Source organism: Ambystoma mexicanum, chromosome 11, assembly GCF_040938575.1.
Source record: "Ambystoma mexicanum isolate Mex_15411 chromosome 11, UKY_AmexF1_1, whole genome shotgun sequence".
Taxonomy (NCBI): Eukaryota; Metazoa; Chordata; class Amphibia; order Caudata; family Ambystomatidae; genus Ambystoma; species Ambystoma mexicanum.
Window position 1 is genome coordinate 107626187 of NC_090934.1, and position 24008 is coordinate 107650194.

Consider the following 24008-nt stretch of genomic DNA (forward strand, 5'->3'; position numbering starts at 1 on the left):
ACATGCAGTTCAGGGAACCGAAATATGTGGGGGCATCCATCTTGTCCTCATCAATGCACTACAAGTCAAATCCCCAATGTTATCCTATAGGAGTGAGTGAGTCTGGTGCCACAGGCGCCAAGTCTGACTCCAAGTGGGTCTTTGGAGGGATGGAGAGGCCCTTGAGGGCCATGTAGGTGATTGTGGCCTGGCTCCAGGCTGACATCTTGGACGGCTGGGGACATGAGGGGCAGGAATCATGACACAGGCCCAGACTCATGTACCCCCACCCAACCCCCATTGACAGGCACCTGCCAGCAGGCCCGACTCATATCCCCCCCACCCAATTGACAGTCACCTGCCAGCAGGCCCCGACTCATGTGCCCCCAAACACTACGTCATAACTATACAGACCCATGGCCCTATTGCCAACCCAAATCCCACACACCCACCCCCAGTACAAACACCCAACGATCCACTGCACCCACTCCCTAGTAAATTACCCATTCAATGATAGTCTGAAAAGAACCAGCATGCACATCAACAAATGTCCTACAGAGCCACACAGTGGCAAAACATGACTGAGCCAATGCTCATGGAGACATGCACAAAAAAGCATAGTAGACCACACCAAGAATGCAGAATAATGAAATGTATTCAAAATTAAAACAAATGACAAACTGAAAATCGCACATGCAAATGATGAAATAATGAAAGCAATATGAAAAGTAAAATCCAAGGAAAAATAAAAATCCAAAACATGAAAAAATAAACGTGGTCCATCCCCAAAGTCCAAAGAAATAAATCCCAAGATGAAAAGCATAAAAAACATTACTCCATGAGAATATAAAAAGAAATTAAGTATGTATGTGTCTGTAATATTCAAAATGATAGTTTGAAGGTTCTATTATCCCAAAACAAAAGGAAACCTACCTAAAAACCTATCTAAAATACAACTATATACAAAAAGTGGAGCAAAGTCTGTGAACTCCAAATAATAATAAAAAACAAATGAAACCTAAACCTAAATAACTATATACAAAGGCGGCGGGCTAGTCCGACGGCTCACTTTTTGATGTCCCGGGCCAGGGCATCATCGAACTCCACGTCGATGTTCCAGAGGTGGGGCTCTTCCCTGGCCTCAAGGTCTCACAGGGATGCAGCCATGGCATCCTCCAACTCACTGCGATTTGCTGATATTTGCCTCATTTTTGTTGAATGAGCTTCAATCGTGGGCTGAGGGTTCTGGGGTACTGTCTAAATTCCAAAGTGGGTTCAGACAGGGATATTCTACCTCCCATAATATTATGGTAATGGACATATTACGAACTAGAGCGCTAGGAGGAGGGCAGCCCCATTTTATGCACTGTATATAGACTTCACAGCGGCTTTTGATTCTATACCTAGAAGCCGTCTGTGGAGAAAATTGCAACTAATGGGATGTCCGGAAGGTTTAATATACTACCTAAGACTCTTACACCAAAATAACTCGGTCAAACTGAAGCTGGATAAGGAAGGTCATACAACGGATAACGTTCCCCAAAATAGGGGTGTAAAACAAGGTTGCGTCACAGCACCTCTAATCTACAACTTGTATGTTTACGATATTCCTGAAGCAATAACTGCTGCTAGCAACTACCCCCCTAAAATTGGTAAAGCCATCTGTCCAGTATTAGCATACGCAGACGATCTGGTGATTTTTGACTATACCATCAGTGGGATGTGTAGATCGGCGGCTGCTCTGTGGGAGTATGCAGAGGTTAACTTAGGAAAAACCAAGGTCATGAGACACACAAAAAAGAAGGTATCCCGTGTGCAACTTACAGTAGGTTTAGTGAATACATCATGCCCCGATGATGTAGAGGGCCCGAGGCCACATGCCTCCTTCGCCGAGCCTGCTGCCTCCTTTCTGCTGCCTGCCGCCGCCACCACGACTGCCTCCAGGTAGATGGCAACACCCGGGCCGTTGTGCAGGTGCCCTGCTTGTATTTGCCTGCACATCGTCCGTTGCCAGGGGTCCAGTTGCTGGGTTGACCACCCGTGCTGGAGCTCCAACACCTGACTGTGGCAGGGATAGGATCTCCACCAGCCTGACTGGGTTGTTTGGGGCAGGTCCACAGGGGACCCTGGTTTCATCTGGGTCAGAAGACGGCACCGAGAACAACTGTCGTATAGTGTGCACAGAGGAGGAGAGGGCCGCAAGACAGAGTGACACATGGACGAAACCCCCGACCTTGAGCCCTCCCAACTGGGCCATGTTGGCACACATCTCTCTGTGATGACATGCGTGGTCCCCCCAGGAAGCACACACGTCATCACAAATGACACGTGTGCGCAACACAACACCAATCAGGACGGACTCAATTCTGTCACGGGTCCCCACGTCCGCAGGTAGAGGAGTGCCAGATGACGTGGATCTCCCCCATAACTGCAGACGGGCCTGGGAAGGTGCATCCCTGCATGGTGATGCAGTCACAGTGTCAGGGACAGTGACATGCACAGGTCCCTCCGCGGCGACCTGTGCTGCCTCCTGCCGTTGGACTGCACCACTTGCACCAGTGCTACCACCACCAGGCCCCATTTGCGGCTCTGAAGTGGCCTACTTCTCCTCCATACACACCTCCAACCTGGATGTCTCTGCACCATCTTCTGCCGTCGCCAGCCCCTGTGGGGGCTCACCCGCCCCTTCGGCTGCATCCATAGTGGCGGACGCGGCACCAGTCCCCTCGTTCACGGATGATGGAATTTCCTGGGAGGGTGACTGAGCCTTGCGTCTCCGGCTGGTGGAGGCATCCCTGCCGCTTTCCTCCAGAGCGCCATCTTTGCCCTCTTCTTCACTCGCCGCTGTGTAAAGGGAGACATTGAACACAAGCATCAGGGTACTGTACAATAGTCCCCTAGACACAAAGCAATAGCACATGAGTGGCACTGTCAAACGTCACTTCCATCATGTCCCTCCACAACACATGGGTCAGTGTAGGCAACACACATGCAGAAACAGGCATGGAACATGCAACAAACATTTGCATCCATGTCCAAGGCACCGTAGAAACACCCAATGGTGGGCTGAAACTCACATGCATCTGGGACATGCTGATCACATGCACACACATCACTGGAGGGTCATGCATGTGGCCCTGTATATCCCCAGACACAGTGGATACAAGGATGAGTAGGCTGCATCAATGAATGAACACATCGTCACAGACATGTGTCATGCATCCATGGCATTTACCAGTCACTCACACACTACTCGGACACACAGACATGTACACCATGCATGTCCATGACAGCAGCATCCATATCTCACACCCCAACCATGTCCAAGTACAGACACAGGCATGCATACATGTGTGCATTCGGCATGCTGCTCTGCATGATGCATTGTAACACATACACCATCCATGTGGCTCACGCCTGACAGGAATGACATGCAGCACCATCATTTCCCTGCACACAACTCCATACATGACCAATGTCAAACATACAGCCAAGTAGCTAACTACCACCACACTGCAACATGCACTGTTTTAAACGGGAATGCATGGGCACTTACCGCTGGACTCCAGACGAGCTTGCATCCTGACGATCTGGTGGTGAAGCACTGGACGAATGTGGTCCAGGACCCTCATCTGCTGGGTGGTAAGGTGGACCAGGCTCCCACTGCATCCGCTGCATCTAAGAGGCGCCAGGACTTCTTGAGGGTCCGGGACTTGTAGTCCTCCCAGCGATTCTAGACGTGTTTAATGTCGTGGGGTGCCGCCCCTCCGCGTTGATGGCACCCACTATGTTCTTCCAGATCCTCTCCCATCCTTCCTTGTCGGTGCGCGATGGTGTGAAGAGGGCATCATAATGTCCCAGGACTTGCTCCACCAGGATTCCAACTTCCTTTTCACTGAAGCTGGCAGCCCTCTGCCTCTCTGCTGGGGGTTGTCATTGGTGCCGGATGGTGTTGTGTTGGACATGGAAACCCCTGAGGCAGGTGTGGGTGGGAAACTGGGTCCTGGGGCTGGGCTGTGGAGCAATGGAATACCAGTTGGGTGTCTTCTGTTCCAGCAGGGGTGGTCACAGCAACTGGACCCCTGCAGATGGCTGATGTGCAGGCACCAAATGACAGGGCACTGTTGGCAGTAGGCAGGAAGGCAGGCAGGCAGCAGTAGATGGCTTGTAGGAGGCTCCCCGGGACTCTTGGGGGCTGGAAAATGGCATTCTGGGCAGGAGCGTGGTCTTCCGTGTGTTGTTGCATGGTCAGCTTGATGCAGAGTGAATTGGCACATGAACAAACAGCACGTCAGCGTGTAATTCGAGGAAAGGGCCTAAGCGCATAAGTGACGTGATGCGCGCTGGCATTTCCCTCGGCACGTGTTAAAGGTGAGCGTGGCCCAGCAGTTCGCTGTACGTGCTTTTCTTTGAGACAGACGCGTGTTGCTACTTCTTGTTGTTACACACATCTCCCTTCACAGCGATCGAGGATGTACCTCTTCTTTTGGTGGCGGTCTTGCTTATGCGTGTTTTTCTTTCCCACGCTAGTCAGACGGTGAGTCGCGCATGCTATTTTTCCCACTACGGGTCCCCCTGTGTATTGCTTACCCATTTTTGAGGTCATAGTAGCCTGTGTGTCCCACGCGTATGTGTTTTTCGTGTTCCTACATGCCACCGCGTACTGCAGGAGGTTAATTCCACACACATGTGCTACCGGGAGTTGCGTACACGGTTTTATTGCATATTTGGGGTTCCTGAGCATTGCGTGACCCGTCATTATCTCACTGGGGTCACATACAGACTTGCAGGCGCACAGGGGTGCTGTTTACATCTAGTACCCCACCCCCTTCACCCCAATTGCCAGGACAATTGTTGTGTACACCTCCCATTGACACTACTACATCTGTGCCATGGTTGGGAGGCCACAAAAGGTGAGGGGCACCTCAGCTGGGCATCCTCCATGTGGTGGGCGTGGTCAGGGACGTGGCCCGGGTGACCAGGGAGTAGGGGAGTCCAGGGTACCCAGGGTGGCTGCAGAGGAGGAAGATGCAACGGTGCATCACTCCAGCAGGATTATCTGCTGTGTTGATGCAGTCATGCCACCACCCCCTGCTGCTCCGAGAGATGCAGCTCTTGCATCTGACACTGGCACCCATGTGACCCGGTAGTCAGTTTCATTGACTGCTACGGGCCCAATGGTAGAGGTAGCTGCAGGTGCAGCTGTGGCAACCACCACCCAGGCTCAGGGTTGGCCAGTGCATGATGCGTTGGCACCTGACGATTCCCAGGCAGAATTTCAGGTGGTCAGGAGGCACAAGGTAAGTGCACGCAGGGCTGCTCTGACCGAGGCACATGTCCCTTGGGCAGTGTTGTCATCTGCTGCCCCGAGCAGCTGGGTGTTGGCAACTGCAGGAGCAGGTGCAGCCGACACCACCCCGGCTGTGAGTCTGGCAGCCAGGACAGTCTCAGTCAATGACCTTGGCACAGCAGCTGTTGCTGCGCCGGGTCCAGTCAAGAGCACCCAGCAGCCACTGACGCAAGGGCTTCTGTCCTAGTTCCACCGGCCACTCCCTTGGTCCAGTCCACCTGTGCCACTGCCCCTACTGATCAGGACGGCATTTGCCAGTCAGGGTCCGGACCACTGCCCAAGAGGAGGAAGGTTGCTGTTGCACAAGAGGCTGGGACGCCAGACATGGCTCCGGCCTCCGGTACATCGAGGAAGAAGCCTTTCGGCATGCAGGAACTGGACTTCCTTGTGGGCTACGTGTTGGAACACGACCGTGATATGCTAGTGGGTCCAAATTGTCACACTATGCCTGCTCAGCGTTAAGACCACTGGAAGCATGTTGCGGGGTGTGTTAGTGCATTCAGACATGAGGTGTGACAAGAGGAGGAAGGTTGCTGTTGCACAAGAGGCTGGGGCCCCAGATACGGCTCCGGCCTCGGGTACATCAAGGAGGAAGCCTTTCGGCAAGCAGGAACTGGACTTCCTTGTGGGCTACGTGTTGGAACATGACCGTGATAAGCTAGTGGGCCCAAATTGTCACACTATGCCTGCTCAGCGTTAAGACCACTGGAAGCATGTTGCGTAGGCTGTTAGTGCATTCAGAAATGAGGTGTGCACAGCTCAGTAGTGCAAAAAGCGCTGGGATTGCCTCCGACACTGTGCTAAGCTACAGCGTGCCTCCAATTATGCCATGACTCGGGTGACGGGCAGTGGGCCACCACCTGAGGAGGAAGAACTTAGTACGCACGAGGTGATCGATGCAGAGTTCATCCCGGCAGAATTGGTTGAAGGAGTGGGAGAGATGCTGGATTTTGATGGCCCGTCCTGTGAGTGTTGTTGTGTGTTTCTCCAGCCCATGTGTGGTTTGCTATGGGTACATGGTTCTCATGTGAGAGTCTTGCAATGCTTTGCTAATGCATGCCTGCTGTGCTGCATGCTGGACATGTAGAGCAGGCGAGGACTGTCCTCATCACCACACTTGCACCCTACTCACATGCTAGTCACCCGGCTGCCCCTCCAGTCCATGTTCCAGCTCACTGGCCCTTCTGCATGCAGCCTGGGGTGTCTTTCCACTCAGCACTCGGACTATGTCATCTCATGACTGACATGCATGTGTGTTCTACCTGCATGCAGGTACTCCACGCAGGCACGCTCCCTTGTCCCTCCACCCCCCTGTACGCCATGTTCACCATGGCACTGGTGGATAACATGTCGGACTACTGAGATGGCCTGTTCAACTCTCCTGTGTACATGCACACTTCCCCCTGCCAACCTGCAAGACACACACTATGGGGTACATCCTTTGTCCTTGATGCAGGGTGTCTCACTCGGACTTAGCAGATGGCAGATGCTCTGCAGGAACATGAGTGCACATTCATGCTCCATGTGCATTCCATGCAAGCCCCTATGTTTCCTTGGCAGGATGATCATTTTAGTACGTGTCCAGGATGACATACATTTAATGGCATTTGATCATCCATTCCATGCTCACTCTGGCTCAGTCCTGCATCAGGCTCATGTTTGGGGTGTCATAGTCTGTGTGGGGCACAGGTCTCCCCCTGTTTCAGGCCCTCTGACTCTGTTCAGCTGGTATAGTGCCTTCTGCACAAATGGGTGTATTACAGAGGGTTCATCATGTGCCCTGCTTACTGTCCCATTTTCATCTGCTGTGTTGTCAGTTGACTCAGATGATGCAATTGACGCTACTCAACACTGTCTGCCAATACACAGTTCTCTGGTCAACCTTTCACTGCCATGCAATGCCTCCCTGCATTTTCACTAAGGGGGCTTGGGGGAGTAGCCTGTAGCCATGCAACCTATTGCATGCAAATTGCACGTGATGCCTGAATGTGCCCTTACACTGCCTTCATGTTTATTGATGACATCATAATGCACTTGTTGAGGTTGAAAGTCGGTAACGTACACATGTTCTGCACTGCACCAACCCACTTCTGAGCCATGTTACACTGTTCTACATGCCTACTCACTGCTGCAATGTCAAAGTGACCTGGCATGTATGGTCAGATTGTCATCCCTTCACTGTCATGAAAGGTACAGGCACATGTGCATCCTGTGACACATGTAATCTTTATTGGAACACCCTCGTGGTTGTTTAGCAAAGTTGATTGGTCAATCTGTGGCCTATACTAACTTTTATAGGCCGTAGATTGATTATTGCCTGCCAATCAGGATTTAATGACTGTGGAGCTGCCTACACGTGTGTATGTGTACTGTGAAGTATTTTAATTTCTTGTCTGTATACGTGCTTGATGCTCTTCATGCTGTAGACGGAAGCCTGCACCCTTTGGCTGTCAAAGTCACACTGATGGTGGGAGGGGGCCGGGTGATGACAATGTCGAGTTGGTATGTGTTGAATTCAGCCCCTGGGGATTGTGGCAAAGGAGGATGCATTAGGAATGTGACCCAAGAAGCACAACTCACGGTCCAGTCCTCACCTGAGATGTCCGCCTATATTACTACTCCGCTCCATTCTGTTTGGATAGCATGTTGTTTCTTTCTTCCCTCTTGGACTTCGCTGCTGCCTGACAGTGCAGTTTTCCTACTGGACTACAACTCTTTTACTTGTTTTTCACACTCTGGTGCCTTTAGTCCCTGTTTTTCTTCCTGCTACTGTCCTTGTTGCAGATCTGTCCGCCCGTCTCTCGTGCAGTTATTTCCACATACTCTTACACTGCCTCGGTTTGTCTTAGTACACTTCTGTTCCACAGCATCTCTCTCTCACTCCTCCTGTCTATTCAACTGTTGTGGCTCTTAACTTGCTGTCAGCTGTTTCCGGCTATCTCGCATTCACTGTGCCTTTCCAGACTTTTGCTGTGTCTGCCTTTCTTCGTTCATGCTATCAAGGAGTGATTGGGATTCAGCTCTACCATCCAGTTGTGCCAGCCTCCTTGGTTATTTTATACTCAAGTTCCAGCTCATCCTGTTGAACCATTGTTCAAGTGTCCTACTATGGTAGTTCTTCTATCATTCAGCTTGGACATATGCTTGGCCATATTCTGTGACTTCAAGGCATCTACTGGAGACTCTTCCAGGGTTTTTTAGTGCCTAGAGGCTTTTTCCCTGGTTTGGGGGTTTGGCTCCATGGAGTTCTCTGCAATTTGAATGGTATTTGTACCATTCAAGGTGGCATCGGAGGGGGCCGGACCCTATTTACATGGAAGGAAGAACAAGGAAACCAATGGGAAGGTGGCTACTGAAGCGAGGTAGACTAGAAGGAAGAGGCTGACGGACTCCAGACACAGTTCTTCTGAAGGTCATGGTGATGAGGAAATGAGGGAAGGGCTTTTGTTGTTGGACAGTAAGCTTGGGCTACAGTGATTGGGCACTCTCTGACATTGTCAATGTGGGGTACTATGTACATGATGTGTTCTGATGGTCAATGGCTGTTCCTGTGTTGGGTTTACTTTTCAGGTGTAGGGGATTGGTGTGGTTTGACATACTGGGGTGTCCACATTGCCAATGTTTACATGTGATGTGTACAGGACACTGACGGTCACTTCATTTCACATGCATGCATTGAGTGCATGTCCCTACTGACACACACACTTACACAATGCACCACCACACATACAACCACCCTTCCATGCCCACACATGAACACAGATTGCCTTCGCTGCCATGCTGTGTTCCTGCAGCGCATGATCACTTACCATTTGGGGATCATGTACATGCGTCACTGGGCTATTTCTGTTGCTTGTCCTTTTTATATGATGCTCAAGGTGTATCCCCAACACAATGGCTGTTCACTGTGCTGTGTGCTGTGCAGTGTCTTGCAGGAGACACACACAGCACACGGTTTTGTGATGTGCGGTTTTTGATTGGCCAATGTGCATGCCAACAGGCATTCTATCTTTTGCTGATGGTACCGCTGGTGGCATGCATTTGTGTATGACTTTGTATGTGTGGGAGGTTGTTGGTCAGTCATTTCATCTGATTCCATGTCAGGTGTGATTGTCTCAGTTCTCTTTCCATTTATCACATGGCACTTCGTATCTGATTTGTCATGTGTTGTGCTTTTGGTTTGCTCTTTGCTGTTGCATGCCATGTCATGGTGTGGCCGACAAGGGTGGGGGGGGGGTTGTGAGGGTTTGGGTGACATACCAGTGATTTTCATGGCCTGGTTTGCAGGGGGTGGTGTGATATGCACCTTGCATGTGTACCTTTTGGTCACACAGGATTGGTTATGTTTAAGTAGCCAGGGATGCACATAATGTGGCACTTCCGTGGAAACATTCTCAGGGTGGTAAGGTTGTGACAGTTGACTGTCTGTTTGTCATCATCGATTGTCACCTGGTATGTGCCAGGCCTTTGTGCATTCCACAGGGGTGGTAGTTTAGGTGCAAAATGTGGCCACAAGCTGAGTCCGGGCTGCCTCGTCACGTGCCCTTTCCCCTCCCATGAGCAGCGCCTGTACCTGTGGTTGGGGATGTGGGGGCACCACCATGTCCACTGGTACACACCGCCGTGTTGCAACATTGTGCAGGACACATGCTGCCACAATGATCCTGCACACTACTGGGGGTGCATATAGTAGCTGCCCGCCAGAGCGGTCAAGGGAGCAGAAGCGTGACTTGAGCACTCTGAATGTGCGCTCCACTATGCCCCTGGTTGCAATGTGGGCTGCGCTGTATCTTACCTGGGGTGGTGGCGTTCCGTATTGGCATCATCATGTGGTTGCTCAGAGAGTAGGCACTGTCCCCTGGGGAGGTGAGGATTGTTGTCATGAGTTGGGTTTGTGTATTTGTCTGTTTGTGACATGCATGCATGTACACAGACATTTGTACTCACCAATGAGCCATGTGTCGCCATGCTTCCCAGCTTCCAGGTCCCGGCTCAGGGTGGACATTCTGTGATACTGTCATGGGTAGACCAATGATAGTTTCCTCAGACAGAGGTGATGATTCCATGGGCATCGCATACAACCTGTACGTTGATGGAATGCCAGTGCTTGCGGTTGTGGTAGATGTTCTCAGTGGCCGTAGGTGGACATAGGGCCACATGGGTGCAATCTATGGCACCAAGCACTTTGGGGAGGTGTGCCACCCTGTAAAAGTCCTGGACCACGGCCTGCCTTTCTGCGGGTGCTCTGGGCATGTATATGTGCCTGCGGACTGAGGGGCGCAGAGTCATGATTGCCAACACCTGGTGTAGGCAGCGTGACTGCGTGGGCTATGAGACACCCCCAACTATGGCAGTTGTCCGGTGAAATGACCCAGTGGCCAAAAAATGCAGGACATTGAGCACCTTTTCCAAGGTGGGTGATGTGAGGTCATCCTCCTACTCAGTGACCAGGTCTAGGATTATATGAGGTGGAAACCTATACCTGCCATAGACCTGGTCATCAGGCATCCCAAAAAGGCTGGTCCTCGGCAAAGAAATGCGGGGCCTGGCTATTCTCCTCCTCCTGCAGTGTCCCACGTTCAGTGCTGCGAGAAATGGGACATTCATCGTAGCTGTATATACGTGTTTGTTGTTTGCGTGCACTTTTATACTGCGCTGGGACGCTTCCGACTGCCTTCGTGTGGCAGACGTGTTTACGCCTGTGCGTGTCTTTTGGTGTGCGTGGGTTTCCCCTATTCGATTCCATGAATACGTGTAGTTCGCGAGCGTGTGGGCGTTCCGTATATTTCCCTGCAGTACTTCCCCAGTTACGCCCTCATTTTCATGCGTTGTTCCCCATTCTGCATGTTCTGCCCCCTTTTTGGTGTGTGCGCTGCACGGTGTGCGCTTTCGCTGTGCACGTGTGCCACGCGTGGTTTGGGCGCAGCTCCCTGGGAAAACATCTGGACAGACTTCCATGAATCGCTTGCTTGCGAGTCGCGCGCGTGCGCTGGATTTTTCACGCTTGCGTTACCGAATTCGGTGCACAATTGTTCCATGAATCGGCTTCTAAATGTGGAAACTTAAAAAAAACAGGTGCAAGTCAAAATTATAAACAAAAAAACATACGATCACCACAGTGACAAGACCGGCTCTCTATGACCTATTGTGCGGGACGCACCCAAAGCCTGCAAGATCATAGAAGTGTGTTCAATCAAAACACACTTAGGTACCTGAAATGGCCACCACCATTGGCCAGGGAGCAGGGGTCGAGCGCTAAAAATATAAGTTGGGGTACACATCAACAAACGCAACGGGATGTGACACCACCAGAAATGAGCATATCAAGGTGAAATATGAATTGCCTTTGCATAATCACCCAAATTGCACAGGACAAATGGCATTTGCCTTTCATAAAATCAACACGCACACAAAACCAAGAAAGGATATGTTCTTCTAATAGTGTTTCTGAAAACGTTAAAAGGTGTGCATGTTTACTCCAACAACCAATACAAACGCTTTACCTGGAACTTGCAGTAGCACAATGGGACATTTCATCTTTAGTCATTTGTGATTTTTTATCAGGTTATAAAGTGCGGTGGGGAAAACCTGAGGACTGCGGTTCAATCCCTGAGGTCGGCTTTAGTTCAGAAATTAAAAGAGGACATTCAATGATTCTCATTTTAGCAGGGGGAACTGAGTCCAACCTCTGAAAACAGTGGGTGGACTCTTTCCACAGGCGTTTACCCTCCACTTAAGCCCTGCCAGGGAGGAAACTCAAATCACAGACCAAAGGGCCGGGCACACAGGCAGCCGGCTTGTGCATTCTTCTGGAAGGAACAAGGATCCACTCGGGATCACCAGCCGTGTCGCAAAAAGTGGAAAGTGGCCTTCTACTAAGCGAAAAGCTGCTGCGAGAATGAAGCAGTGCAAAAAGGAAACACCAAAATCAGAAGAATCAAAAACAGAAGAATGGAATGAACCAACACCTAATTGCAAGACAAGAGGGCTGTCAAAGTTGAAGAATGAGTGCCTGCTCAAGAAAAGTAAGTTTAGAAATTTAAAAAAACAAAACCTACCGGAGTAATGCTGGCAAGCCAAGATGTCCAACATGGTACATTAATCGGCAGGCAGATGCCATGTGACACGCCGTGTCACAAACAATTCAGAAAAAAAGAGACGCGTGTCGTAGGGCATAGATGTCTGCAGCAAGGCAGTACACAAAATGCACATGGATCAAAACGTCAGGAACCATGCGTTAGCCGACCAGAATTGCATATGTGAACATGCCCTCATTAAGATTACTAATTGTTAGAGAGGCAGGGCTTACAGCGATGCAGCTCATGGGCCTTGATGTTCTGGGTGGTACATCAAAATGCAGGCCGACACCATCTAATTGATTTTTGCGCATATCAACCAAAGACGCGGCTGACTAAGAGAAGCTGCTTGAGACCTGCAAGAGTCGACGTTGGTGTGCCGACACCCGGATGCAGGTGTCCAACAAGTAGTACCTCATTACGAGGTTGGTGGTATCTTGGAGGCAAATCCACTGAGATACCACCAAACCGTATTACTGTTACCGTCACTTGGTCTGGCGCTATTACAACCAGATTACAAGTGATGGTAGGCGGAGTTAGTCCCCATTAATTGGAGTCCATAGGACTCCATGGGAGATTTCTGCTGTATTACCGGCTGACATTATTCTGACAGCGATAGTACTATCGAATTGCCCAATTCTGGGTCGTAACGTCGAGGAAATACCTCTGTCAGCTTGCTGCAGGATTTCCTCACCTTACCCCCAAACTCGTAGTTGAGCAGTGCGGTAATGTGCTGGTATACAGTAGGTACGACGTCCTTTCATCACAGGATGTTTTTTCGCGGGGGTTATTACCGTGATCTTTTTAACAAAAAAAACGAATCTAATTTTTATGGGGGGGGTTAGACAAATATATGTTTGGGGTGTGGGTGTTTTGAGAATAGCAAAAAATATTAAAGGGGATGGGGTTTTGGGGGGATCCTTCCAAAAAAAATCAAATTAGATGAATTTCTTTTCCCAAAATAATCCACGCCAAAACCCCCCATGAAAAAACATCCTGCGATGAAATGACATGGAACCATATAATATTACTGCTGCATTTTACAGCCACCCCCCCCACCCCCCCGACTGATAATGTTGCCCATAGACTCCTTTGGAATCGGCCTCAGTTTTGCACCTGGTCAAGATCAGGCAGATTCCATAGGAATCCATTAGTAAACACTGTCTGCATATTTGAGGCAGTATTTACTTTTCCATGAGACAGAGTGGAGAATGGAAAGAGAAAAAGCAAGTTGGTTTTGCTTTTACTCTTTCCTTGCCTACTTCGCCTCATGGACCTTTACATTTTCATGCAGGTTACCACACAGCATGTAAGTGCTAACATTGACAGTGCCTTGCATGCAATTTGGATATTTTAGAAAATTAGGCTGATAAGGAGTATATGCCATTGCACTTAGAAAGAGACTAAAGAAAAATGGTGGAGAAACTGAAGGGCAAAGGGCAGATTAGCTTCCACAGCCAAATGAGGTGTAAGAGCAGTCCTCGTCAACGCTGCACCAACTGAGATTTTATCAACACAAGTGTAGGAAAAACAAAGTCTTATTCTTCATGTAAATGCATTGAAATTATTCAGGTGTTGATAAATCAGAATCACGTAAAATTAGATATTTGTATTTTTAATCAATATCATGGTACATTTGAATTTAACTCCCTATTTGGTAAGTAAGCAAAGTTTATGCCAAGATTTAAAGAGATCCACAGTTGGTCTGGCTTTGGTTCTGATGGATTGCAGGGTGCAAAGGAGTGGGGACTGTAAAGCCAACAAGTGGAATTGAGAGTTGGTGTTGGACAGTGGGGTTCAGTGCAGAGGAAATGAGATGGCGAGTAACCAGAGATACAATCAGACAAGTACAGAGGAGCAAAACCATTGATAGCTTTGTAGACTAGGAGAAGGAACTTGAAAAGGGAACCATCTTGAATAGAGAGCCAACCAGTATAATATCGGTAGTTAGAAGTGGGGGAGTATCTGGGTAGGTTGTAATGAGTGCAAGTAGTTGAGGATTTTTGGTCAGAGGGAGGAAGGCCAAGGATTCGGCTCGAGCAGTAGTCGAGTTTGTTGAGCATAAGAGTGGAGAATAGAGTTTTTGTAAATTGGTGAATACAAATTGGATGAATGTTCCCTATGTTGAAGAGGTTAACACGAGAGGCAGAGGTGGTTTGTGTGATGGATTATTGGATTCAGAGGTCTCTCTCAATTTGGACCACAAGGTTGTGAGTCTTGCCATAAAGAGCAAGGATGACAGCCAGGAGATTGGAGAGAGGATGGTAGGGATGGCATTGCAAGGCAGGAGAAAGAGGATTTCTGTTTTTGAAGAGTTCAGCACGGGTGCAGTGTGAACTAACTAGTTAGGTGCAGATTTGAGACCCTTTTCATTGCCTTGGTGCAGCTTTATGAGTAGTACTTATGTGGATATTGTGTGGATTGTGACCTGTCACCATCTGAATGTTTTAAGGTAGTTGCCAGCCTTGTGGATGATGCAAAGGGAGAAGGTTCTGGACTATGATTGATAAGTCATCCTGATTCTCTTATCAGCTTATGGCTTAATTTGGGTTGGATAGAGAAGGCACACACATTCTCCTCTTACATTGTCTCCCGGTTAAACACTGGATCACGCAAAAGGTACTGTCCATCACCTTTAAATTTTGCTATGCTGTGGTGCTACAGTAGTTGGAAAATCGTCTTGCGTCTTTCGTCCCAGGTCATTGTTTACGATCTTCTGATTCATCGAAACTATCTCAGCCAAGATTTAAACTGGCAACCTTTGGTGGTACCATTTTTGACTGTCAGGCGCCGTCTTTGTGGAACAAACTCGCACCTGAGCTTCGGCAAATAACTTCTCTCACAGATTTTAAAAGGGACGTGAAGACCCTTTTGTTTAATAAAATCCATGATTAGACGCTGTAAATGGCCTTTTATGTTTCTCTCCTTTCTGACTTCAGCAGATGTTAATTTTCTTTCTTGATTTTGGTCATTTGTCTTGTTTGTCTAAGCGCTCTGAGGCCTGTAGGCAATGTAGAGCTCTACAAAAATGCAATCAATCAATCAATCAAATGGTGGCGTCTTAGTCCCTGGGCGGATGTGTTGAGGAGGTGGTGGCTCTTGTTTGCATTATTTTCCCATATTTTATGCATATGTTTTACTAAGTGTGAAACTGCAGGCATAAGAATGCGCTCAAAATCTGGACCGAATTGCTTTTTCACATGTGACAAACATACAACATACATTGTCCTTCGTATTTGCAGGTCATGATAAACAGCACGACTATGGTGTTTTTCACTATTTGAAGAATTCAAAGGCCATGCTTTCATGGAAGGATTATGGAAGGAGCTAGTTTTGTACCTTGTACTTGTTACAGAGCACAGGGGCCAAGGCAGGGGAATGGGCTGCAATAGCCCCACATGTTTTGCTTGTTGGTTTTGGCGCTCTAGTGCCACCTATGTGGCAATGCAATGCTAACACAAACGCGAGAGGTATGGCTGCAGAGAAGCAGGTGATCTCGTTGGCATGGTAACTAGAAATGGCCAGGGATTTGTCAGCTGCATCACAGAATGCTCATTTCTATGTCCTGGGGCCATTTAGGACCAATGAGAGCATGTATTACTCTGAGTGTGGCAATCAGAAACGCCATTGATAAACACGTGCTTTCATTCTGCTTAGCAGCTCACCCCGCCCCCCTGTTCTGACAGCTCCCTCCCATCGCGGAATTCACAAGAGGTGGAGTGCGTTAACATGTACTGCCAAGGATGTGTTGAAAGGTTGAGTACAGGTCACTGCCGTCTTTCTTTATGCAAAGATTCTTAATTTACGTTAGCATCCTGTTCTCTCACTTCTCTTGGCTATCCACTATATTTGACGCTCCCCCCCCCCCCCCGCCCCTCCATGTTCAGCTTTGTTACTCCTACATCCCCCTAAAACCACAGTACATCTCTTTCCCCACCATCCGGCCTCTCCCTTTCTCTCCTCCTCTGACCCCCCCCCCCCCCCCTCTCACATTACCATTTCCTTACATTACCCTGTGCGTGTTTTGTTTGTGCTGTCCGGGTTGGTTAACCAAAGCAACCTTGCTTTAGACATTCGCAGCATAATAGAGACAAATAAAGTTGCGATTAAAAGACAGGTGCCACCGAGTGTACATTACAAGCTGCGCACGAGTTGGCAGGACTTTAGAAGTGTGTTGCAACATGTAGCTGTGTTGTGGGGGAAGAGTGTTTTGGGGGGATAAAGTGGTGAATAGGGAAACACAAGAAAGCATGAATAATCTTTATCAAACATATGCATCTACAGCAGAGATTGAAATTGAGGGGAGCTGGAATCTATTAAACTCCTGCCTCTAGCCCAGGAGAGCCTGGTTAGCTTAAATCCAACAGCTACTAGGAGCTACTTTTGTCTCCCCAGGCCAGTTGGTGCCTTGCAAACATGCACATATGGCATTATAAGCATTCTTAAATGCTCACAGTTAGAGAAGAATTAGGACACATCTAGTACACATTAAATCATAATGAATCATACAAAATGGACACAAGGTGAAAGTGCATCTCATGCGGAAGTGAGATTTGCGGTGAGATGGGTGCGCGCCTGGTTCCCCAGCAGTAGCTCCTGCCTACTGGGTGATGCCTGACACGCAGGCGTTGGTTTTAGCTCCTGCGCATTGAAACCTAATTTCAAGTCCTGTACAATGTTTACAGAAGGGGAGTAATTGGGTATTTTAAACATTGATAATACAAAGATATTGGAGCGGCAAACTCCTAGTCCCACCAATAACTGAAGTTGGTAGCTCAGTATCTCCATGCACTAGTTGTGCATGTCATGTTTGTTAGTTAATGGTGAGGAGAGGCCTCCAGGTACTGTGTTGATGCTTTAATGTGTTGTTGCTTACCTGGATTAGGGCAGCAATTCAAACAACGATTTGCTTGATGCAGAGAAGTCAGGGCACACTTTATGTACATATCGATCATCCACACAAGTTCTTCAGAGGGCATATGCCGCCCCCCTTGCTGTTGTTATTTTAAATTAATGTCTTGTGATTGGATGGGGGGATGGAGCCCAGGTTTTAGGCTCACCATCTGGAAAAGTGCCCACTTGGCCGCTTTAAATAGCAATTCAACTGTGTGCTACATGATTGGGATGCAGGATTGGTCATGGTTGCAATGTTATTGCTCCTATTGTAAGCATGCCACACTAATGTGTGGTTTATATATTGGACTGCCTTACTGATGATAAGTTTGCAGCAACGTCTCCAGGAATTATATTTCGATGGGCTGACCAAGGGATTAAACAGGTAAATGTCAGGGTGTCATGTTTAACAATACCAAGGTCCTATATAATACATATTTAAACACGCACCTGTGTATTTAAGTATACAAAATATTGTAAGGGTGTGGAAGGAGGAGAACGACACACAGGAGACATGTTTCTAACTATAGACTTTTATTGATGTTAAAGCAAAAGACTGCACGCAAACACCCTATCTGACACTATAGGGGGTTTCCGCCTCAAATAATACTAAGGAATTCATCAAAATGTCAGTCTAAAGCATTGTCCTGTGTCCAATACCCTATTTCCAAACCGTACACTATCTTCAACTAAAGAAAATGGGCAGTCTTATTGATATAGAAGAAATTGCTTCTTTCTTTGGGGTGATGTTTGAAAGTTCACTTCTGGTTGATTGAAAATGAAAAGGGATAGAAATCAAAAGTCTCAAAAAAGGTTCCTTGAATTGAAGCTCCAATAAGGCACATGGAACAAAAGAGTCTTGTATCTTTACAGTGTCAAGTGAAGGACATGCTTCTCTTAATTCATTTTACAATGTTCTTAAACACAAGGGTATACCTACCTTCCCCTGGTCTAGACACATGGAACAACAGGTCTTGTTTCTTTACAATGCTCACTGTGCTCACAGTCCAAATGGTTCACTGTCCTGCTCGGCACACTCATTTTTCCAAAAGTTGTGTGTGTGGTTTGTTATTGTCTGTGGATCTCTATTCCTTCTGAAGTTTCCTGGCTCTTAACAATTTGTACATGGTTCACTATCCTGCCAGATATTCTTGTTGTTGTTGCTTCATGTTCCCACTTCCAGAGACAGCCCGTTCCCTGTGAATCTCTCTGGAGCATTTCTACTGGGGGGGGGGGGGGGGTAAGAGTCCTGTCTATGGTTGCTTCGCTCAGCTCCTGACTGCTGGCTCTGCAGCTCCTGGTTTGTCCAGGGAGGATCTCTCACATGTTTGATTTTCCCTCTTCTATTTCACTCGCGTCCTGCCCAACAGGAAGTCCACAAAGTCTAGACAGCTCACTATGATTCACAGAGGTGCATTCTATGCTTCTGCACCTCATCCTCATCTCAGTACTGATCTTGATGACTCCTAGTGAGTCAGTTGGACTCTTCTTCATCTCAGTATTGATCTGGACTACTCCTAGAGAGTCAGTTGTACTCTTCTTCGTCTCAGTAATGACCATGAGTACTCTTAGTGAGTCAGTTGGCCTTTTCTTCATTTCAAAACTGGTCTTGCGGACTCCTAGTGAGTCCGTTGGACTCTTCTTCATCTCAGTACTGTTTTTGAGGACTCCTTGTGAGTCAGTTGGATTCTTCCTCATCCCAGTACACTCTACCTACATAGTATTAACAAAACAGATACGACCACTTGGGATGTTATTGAAGGGGGTTAGAGAGGAAGGCTGATTAGGGTTAGGTGGCCTATGTGGAAAACCATGATATCCCTAGATTGTCACTTCCCCCATAGGGTTCTTTCCTCCTCATGAGATTCACCCACTGAGTACCAACCCCAGGAGGACTTTCGGGTAGCGGCCTCACTTTCCTGGAAACATGGAATGAGCACCCCCTAGGGGCGAAGTGACAACATGTGGGGATTTGTCACAATGTGAAAATAGAATATATTACATATATAATAATGATATGATATATAGTGATGTACATATATACATATATAGAGTGATGTCCATATTAGATTAAAGGAAAAAAACTTTAGTTGCAGGGATGTTAAGGTGAGAACTTAATGCAACAAAACCCCTGAAATGAGGCTAAAGCCACCCTAACTTTGTGCCCCCTATGACCACAATGATGACATCACAAATCACAACACTGATGCCACTACTGGTGACAACACCAATTGCATTGAATATAACTGATTACATGAACTAGTTAGCTCATGAACTGATTGATTACCTTAATAACAATTTAGGCCAGGGACTTGGCTATAAACAAAAGGCTGGGGTTACTGCCAGTAACAAAGACCATAGCTAGTGGTTGGAATCTGTTCAAAAATACCAATGTGCATGGTTAAAAGCCATGCCTAGCAGCCCCCACTGTTTTCAAAGATACAGCGGGCACCATTCAAAGCTGTAGTCAGTGCCTTGGCTAAAGGCCATAGCTAGTGCCTATTAATATGTTAGAATATACCGCCCGCATAGCTTCAAACTGTGGGCACTGACTAGTTTTGTTTTGAAGACCATGGCTAGTGGCTGGTTAGTGTATATAATAGACAGTGGGCACGGCTGGAGGCCATAACTAGTGTCTGGTTAGTATTGTTTAATACACAGTGGGCACGGCCGAAGGGCATCGTTTATTGCATTTTATTACTGTAAAATATACAGTGGACATGGCTAAAAGATGTAAAAACTGCTCAAGGGAAAAGGCCATGGCTATTGGCCCATTTATAAGTTAGAATATATTGTGGGCACAGCCAATGATAGTGGGCACTTGCTTGTATTGTGCTAACATCCATGGCTAATGCCTGATCAGTGTATATAATATACAGTGGACACGGTTGAAAGCTGTATCCACTGGTAAAGGCCAACATCTATGGTTGGTAGACTGTTAGTGATTTAAAATATTCAGTGCACATGGGTGAAGGTTGTCTTCACTGTCCATAACTGAAGGCCATGACTAGGACCCATTCATGTTTTCAAATATATTTGGCCATGCACACTGACCATGGCTGAAGGCCATATTTAAGGACATTTATTGTTGTAATGTAATTAGTGCTGTCACCAGTGATGGCATCAGTGATGTGATTTGTATTGTCATCAGTGTTCTCATACAACATGTAATTAGTGATGTCATCAGTGATGTGCTCTGTGATGTCATCATTTTAGTCATTGCCTGTGCAACAGGGGCCTGAATTTAAGGTCGATTTAGCTGAATTTCAGGGGTTTTGTTGCATTAAGTTCTCACCTTAACATCCCTGCAACTAAAGTTTTTTTCCTTGAATTTCAAGGTTTTGTTATTCCATACATAATTAACATTAATAATACAGACCCACAAAAGTGTGCAAAAAAAAATAGGATTGGACTTTAAAAAAAAGTAATGAACACCAGAAAAATAACATGAGAGAGGAAATGTTCCACAAAATATTCTGGCAAAGTATAAAAGGTGCCTACCTTTAAAACCCAGCAATCAGTCGTGAAATATTCCCTTGGAAACTAAATACCAATACGAAACAAGTGCTTGAGGTCTTGTGAATAAGCGTCTGCACTGGGGCCATGACAACCTGAATAAAATCTGTCTAGCCAAATACTTGAGCAAGCTTGCCACCCTAAAAAAAAACCCAGAGGGGCTGCGTTCGAACTCTGAAAAAAATGTATGTTGTCCACACACATGTGTCCTTTACTTGTGCCCTGAAAAGCAAACACAATCAGGGGAAAATAACTGCACCAGTGTCCAAGATAGCAAACTCTCTTGCCACATGGATACTGACTTGCCCTCTCATCATTCCCCCTCCTCGCCCCATGTCTGTCTTTCAACAATTCTGTGCTTTATAAAGCGAACTTCAAAAGTACACATACCATAGTGTCACTCAAATATATAAATTCTTATAGAACTATATATGTTACGCAAAAAGTGTACAATTGTGTCATTATTCCCCCCATCTTGACTGTGAGACTACAAATACCAGAATGTTATTCAGCAAAAGGTAACAAAATTGTCTCTGAGTGCAAAACTTTAAAGGACTGACAGTAGCACTGTTTTAAAAAAATCATAATGTGGATGCAGTGTGACGAGAGATATTTAAAACTTTGAGAACTCACAATGTTTTTAGGCAATTCGCAGTGAGCTAAAATGATTTGCCATGGATCACACACTTTGGTTAAGCAGCGTTTTCCATGCAGTACAACGCTTTTCAGTGCATCATTTTTGCGCAGACCAATTTGGCGTTGGCATCCCGCCACAGCGCCCATTTCGGCACGCCCTTTTCGGCGTGAAAGCCATTCCGGCGCTGTGATTTTGGCACGAGGGATGTTTGGACATGGCTGACATTGCCGCCACGTCTAAATGCCCTCATGCTAAATAAGATCACAGGACTGCACTGCAACAAACCTCGCCACCTCCCACTTACATTTTTTTCTTTCAATTAAATTAAATTAAAAAACATGCCGCCTTGAACCCTGATTTGCCAGAGTTCAAGGCCCAGCATGTAACCACTTGGAAACAATAGCTTGATGCTTCATAAGGCATACATTTCATACTTGGCCTATAATTTAATATGTTAAAAGATAAAAGGCTATGTATGAAACTTGGCATAAAGCGCTATATAAACGCAATAAACATAAACAAACAGTAACATAATTGCAGTGTAATGGTTAAGTACTGCTTACTCCTTAAGGTCAGGGTTCTCTGATAGCAGTGTTGAGCATAAATGTGATAATTTTAATTTCATTGTTTTTTTGAAATTATTTTATTTGTCTTGGTTCTATTACAAAGCAACAGAACCTTTGCAAAAGTGAAGTATCAAGTGGTCGTTACAATGTAATTCATACAAAATGTCAGATCAAAATTCAATAAAACTTCATCATAAAACATTTCCTATATGAAGGAAAAGAATGTAAAATCAACGTTCAATGAACATTTTTACAATAGAAACAAACATATTCAAGTTAAGAGAAAAAAAAATCACCATGCAATTCGTCAAATCTCAATTAACATGCTTGTCCAATTCCTTTTCTATAAGTTTACAGAATTTGGTTAAGGCAAAGATGAGAGGTTTGTGATTGCCTTGCATCATTCGAGCCCAAAGGAACGGTAAACAATCAGTGAAATTTATGTTCACGAATTCCATGAGTAAGAGAGTTCTTGGGAAGTTAAAATATGGACAATATTGTTTTCCTGGAAACATGGAATGAGCACCCCCTAGGGGCGAAGTGACAACATGTGGGGATTTGTCACAATGTGAAAATAGAATATATTACATATATAATAATTATATGATATATAGTGATGTACACATATACATATATAGAGTGATGTCCATATTAGATTAAAGGAAAAAAACTTTAGTTGCAGGGATGTTAAGGTGAGAACTTAATGCAACAAAACCCCTGAAATGCAGCTAAAGCCACCCTAACTTTGTGCCCCCTATGACCACAATGATGACATCACAAATCACAACACTGATGCCACTACTGGTGACAACACCAATTGCATTGAATATAACTGATTACATGAACTAGTTAGCTCATGAACTGATTGATTACCTTAATAACAATTTAGGCCAGGGACTTGGATATAAACAAAAGGCTGGGGTTACTGCCAGTAACAAAACCATAGCTAGTGGTTGGATTCTGTTCAAAAATACCAATGTGCATGGTTAAAAGCCATGCCTAGCAGCCCCCACTGTTTTCAAATATACAGTGGGCAACATTCAAAGCTGTAGTCAGTGCCTTGGCTAAAGGCCATAGCTAGTGCCTATTAATATGTTAGAATATACCGCCCGCATAGCTTCAAACTGTGGGCACTGACTAGTTTTGTGTTGAAGACCATGGCTAGTGGCTGGTTAGTGTATATAATAGACAGTGGGCACGGCTGGAGGCCATAACTAGTGTCTGGTTAGTATTGTTTAATACACAGTGGGCACGGCCGAAGGGCATCGTTTATTGCATTTTATTACTGTAAAATATACAGTGGACATGGCTAAAAGATGTAAAAACTGCTCAAGGGAAAAGGCCATGGCTATTGGCCCATTTATAAGTTAGAATATATTGTGGGCACAGCCAATGATAGTGGGCACTTTCCTGTATTGTGCTAACGTCCATGGCTAATGCCTGATCAGTGTATATAATATACAGTGGACACGGTTGAAAGCTGTATCCACTGGTAAAGGCCAACATCTATGGTTGGTAGACTGTTAGTGATTTAAAATATTAATATAAAATCAAGTGTTTCAATGTTTCTATAGGTTCGGTGCACAGGGGAAATCTGCAATGCCTATTTTCAATGCCCGTCTTCAGGACAGCCCAATTCGCAGTCCTTTCTTTAGTATACAATAAGTTGAATTTAAATCGTATAAAGACCTTGCAAGTGTGGTTACAGGGAAATACGGTGATGTGCTCATTTCGCGGTATTCGTTTCTTTGTGAATAAGTAGTACTCCTTGTAAAGTTTGTAGGATCCTATCTGATCAATAGTTAGACGCCAATCAAGTTCAAATAACTTGCGTTTGGCATAAGCGGATCTAATATAAACGTCATCCACTGTGATGTCGGCATCATGTAAAATGGCGTGTATTTTTGTCAAATAATGATCCATGAGGATCATTGGTCTAGAGTGAATTGATTGTTTAAGGTCCTCATATAAAGAGTTTGATTTCGGGTACA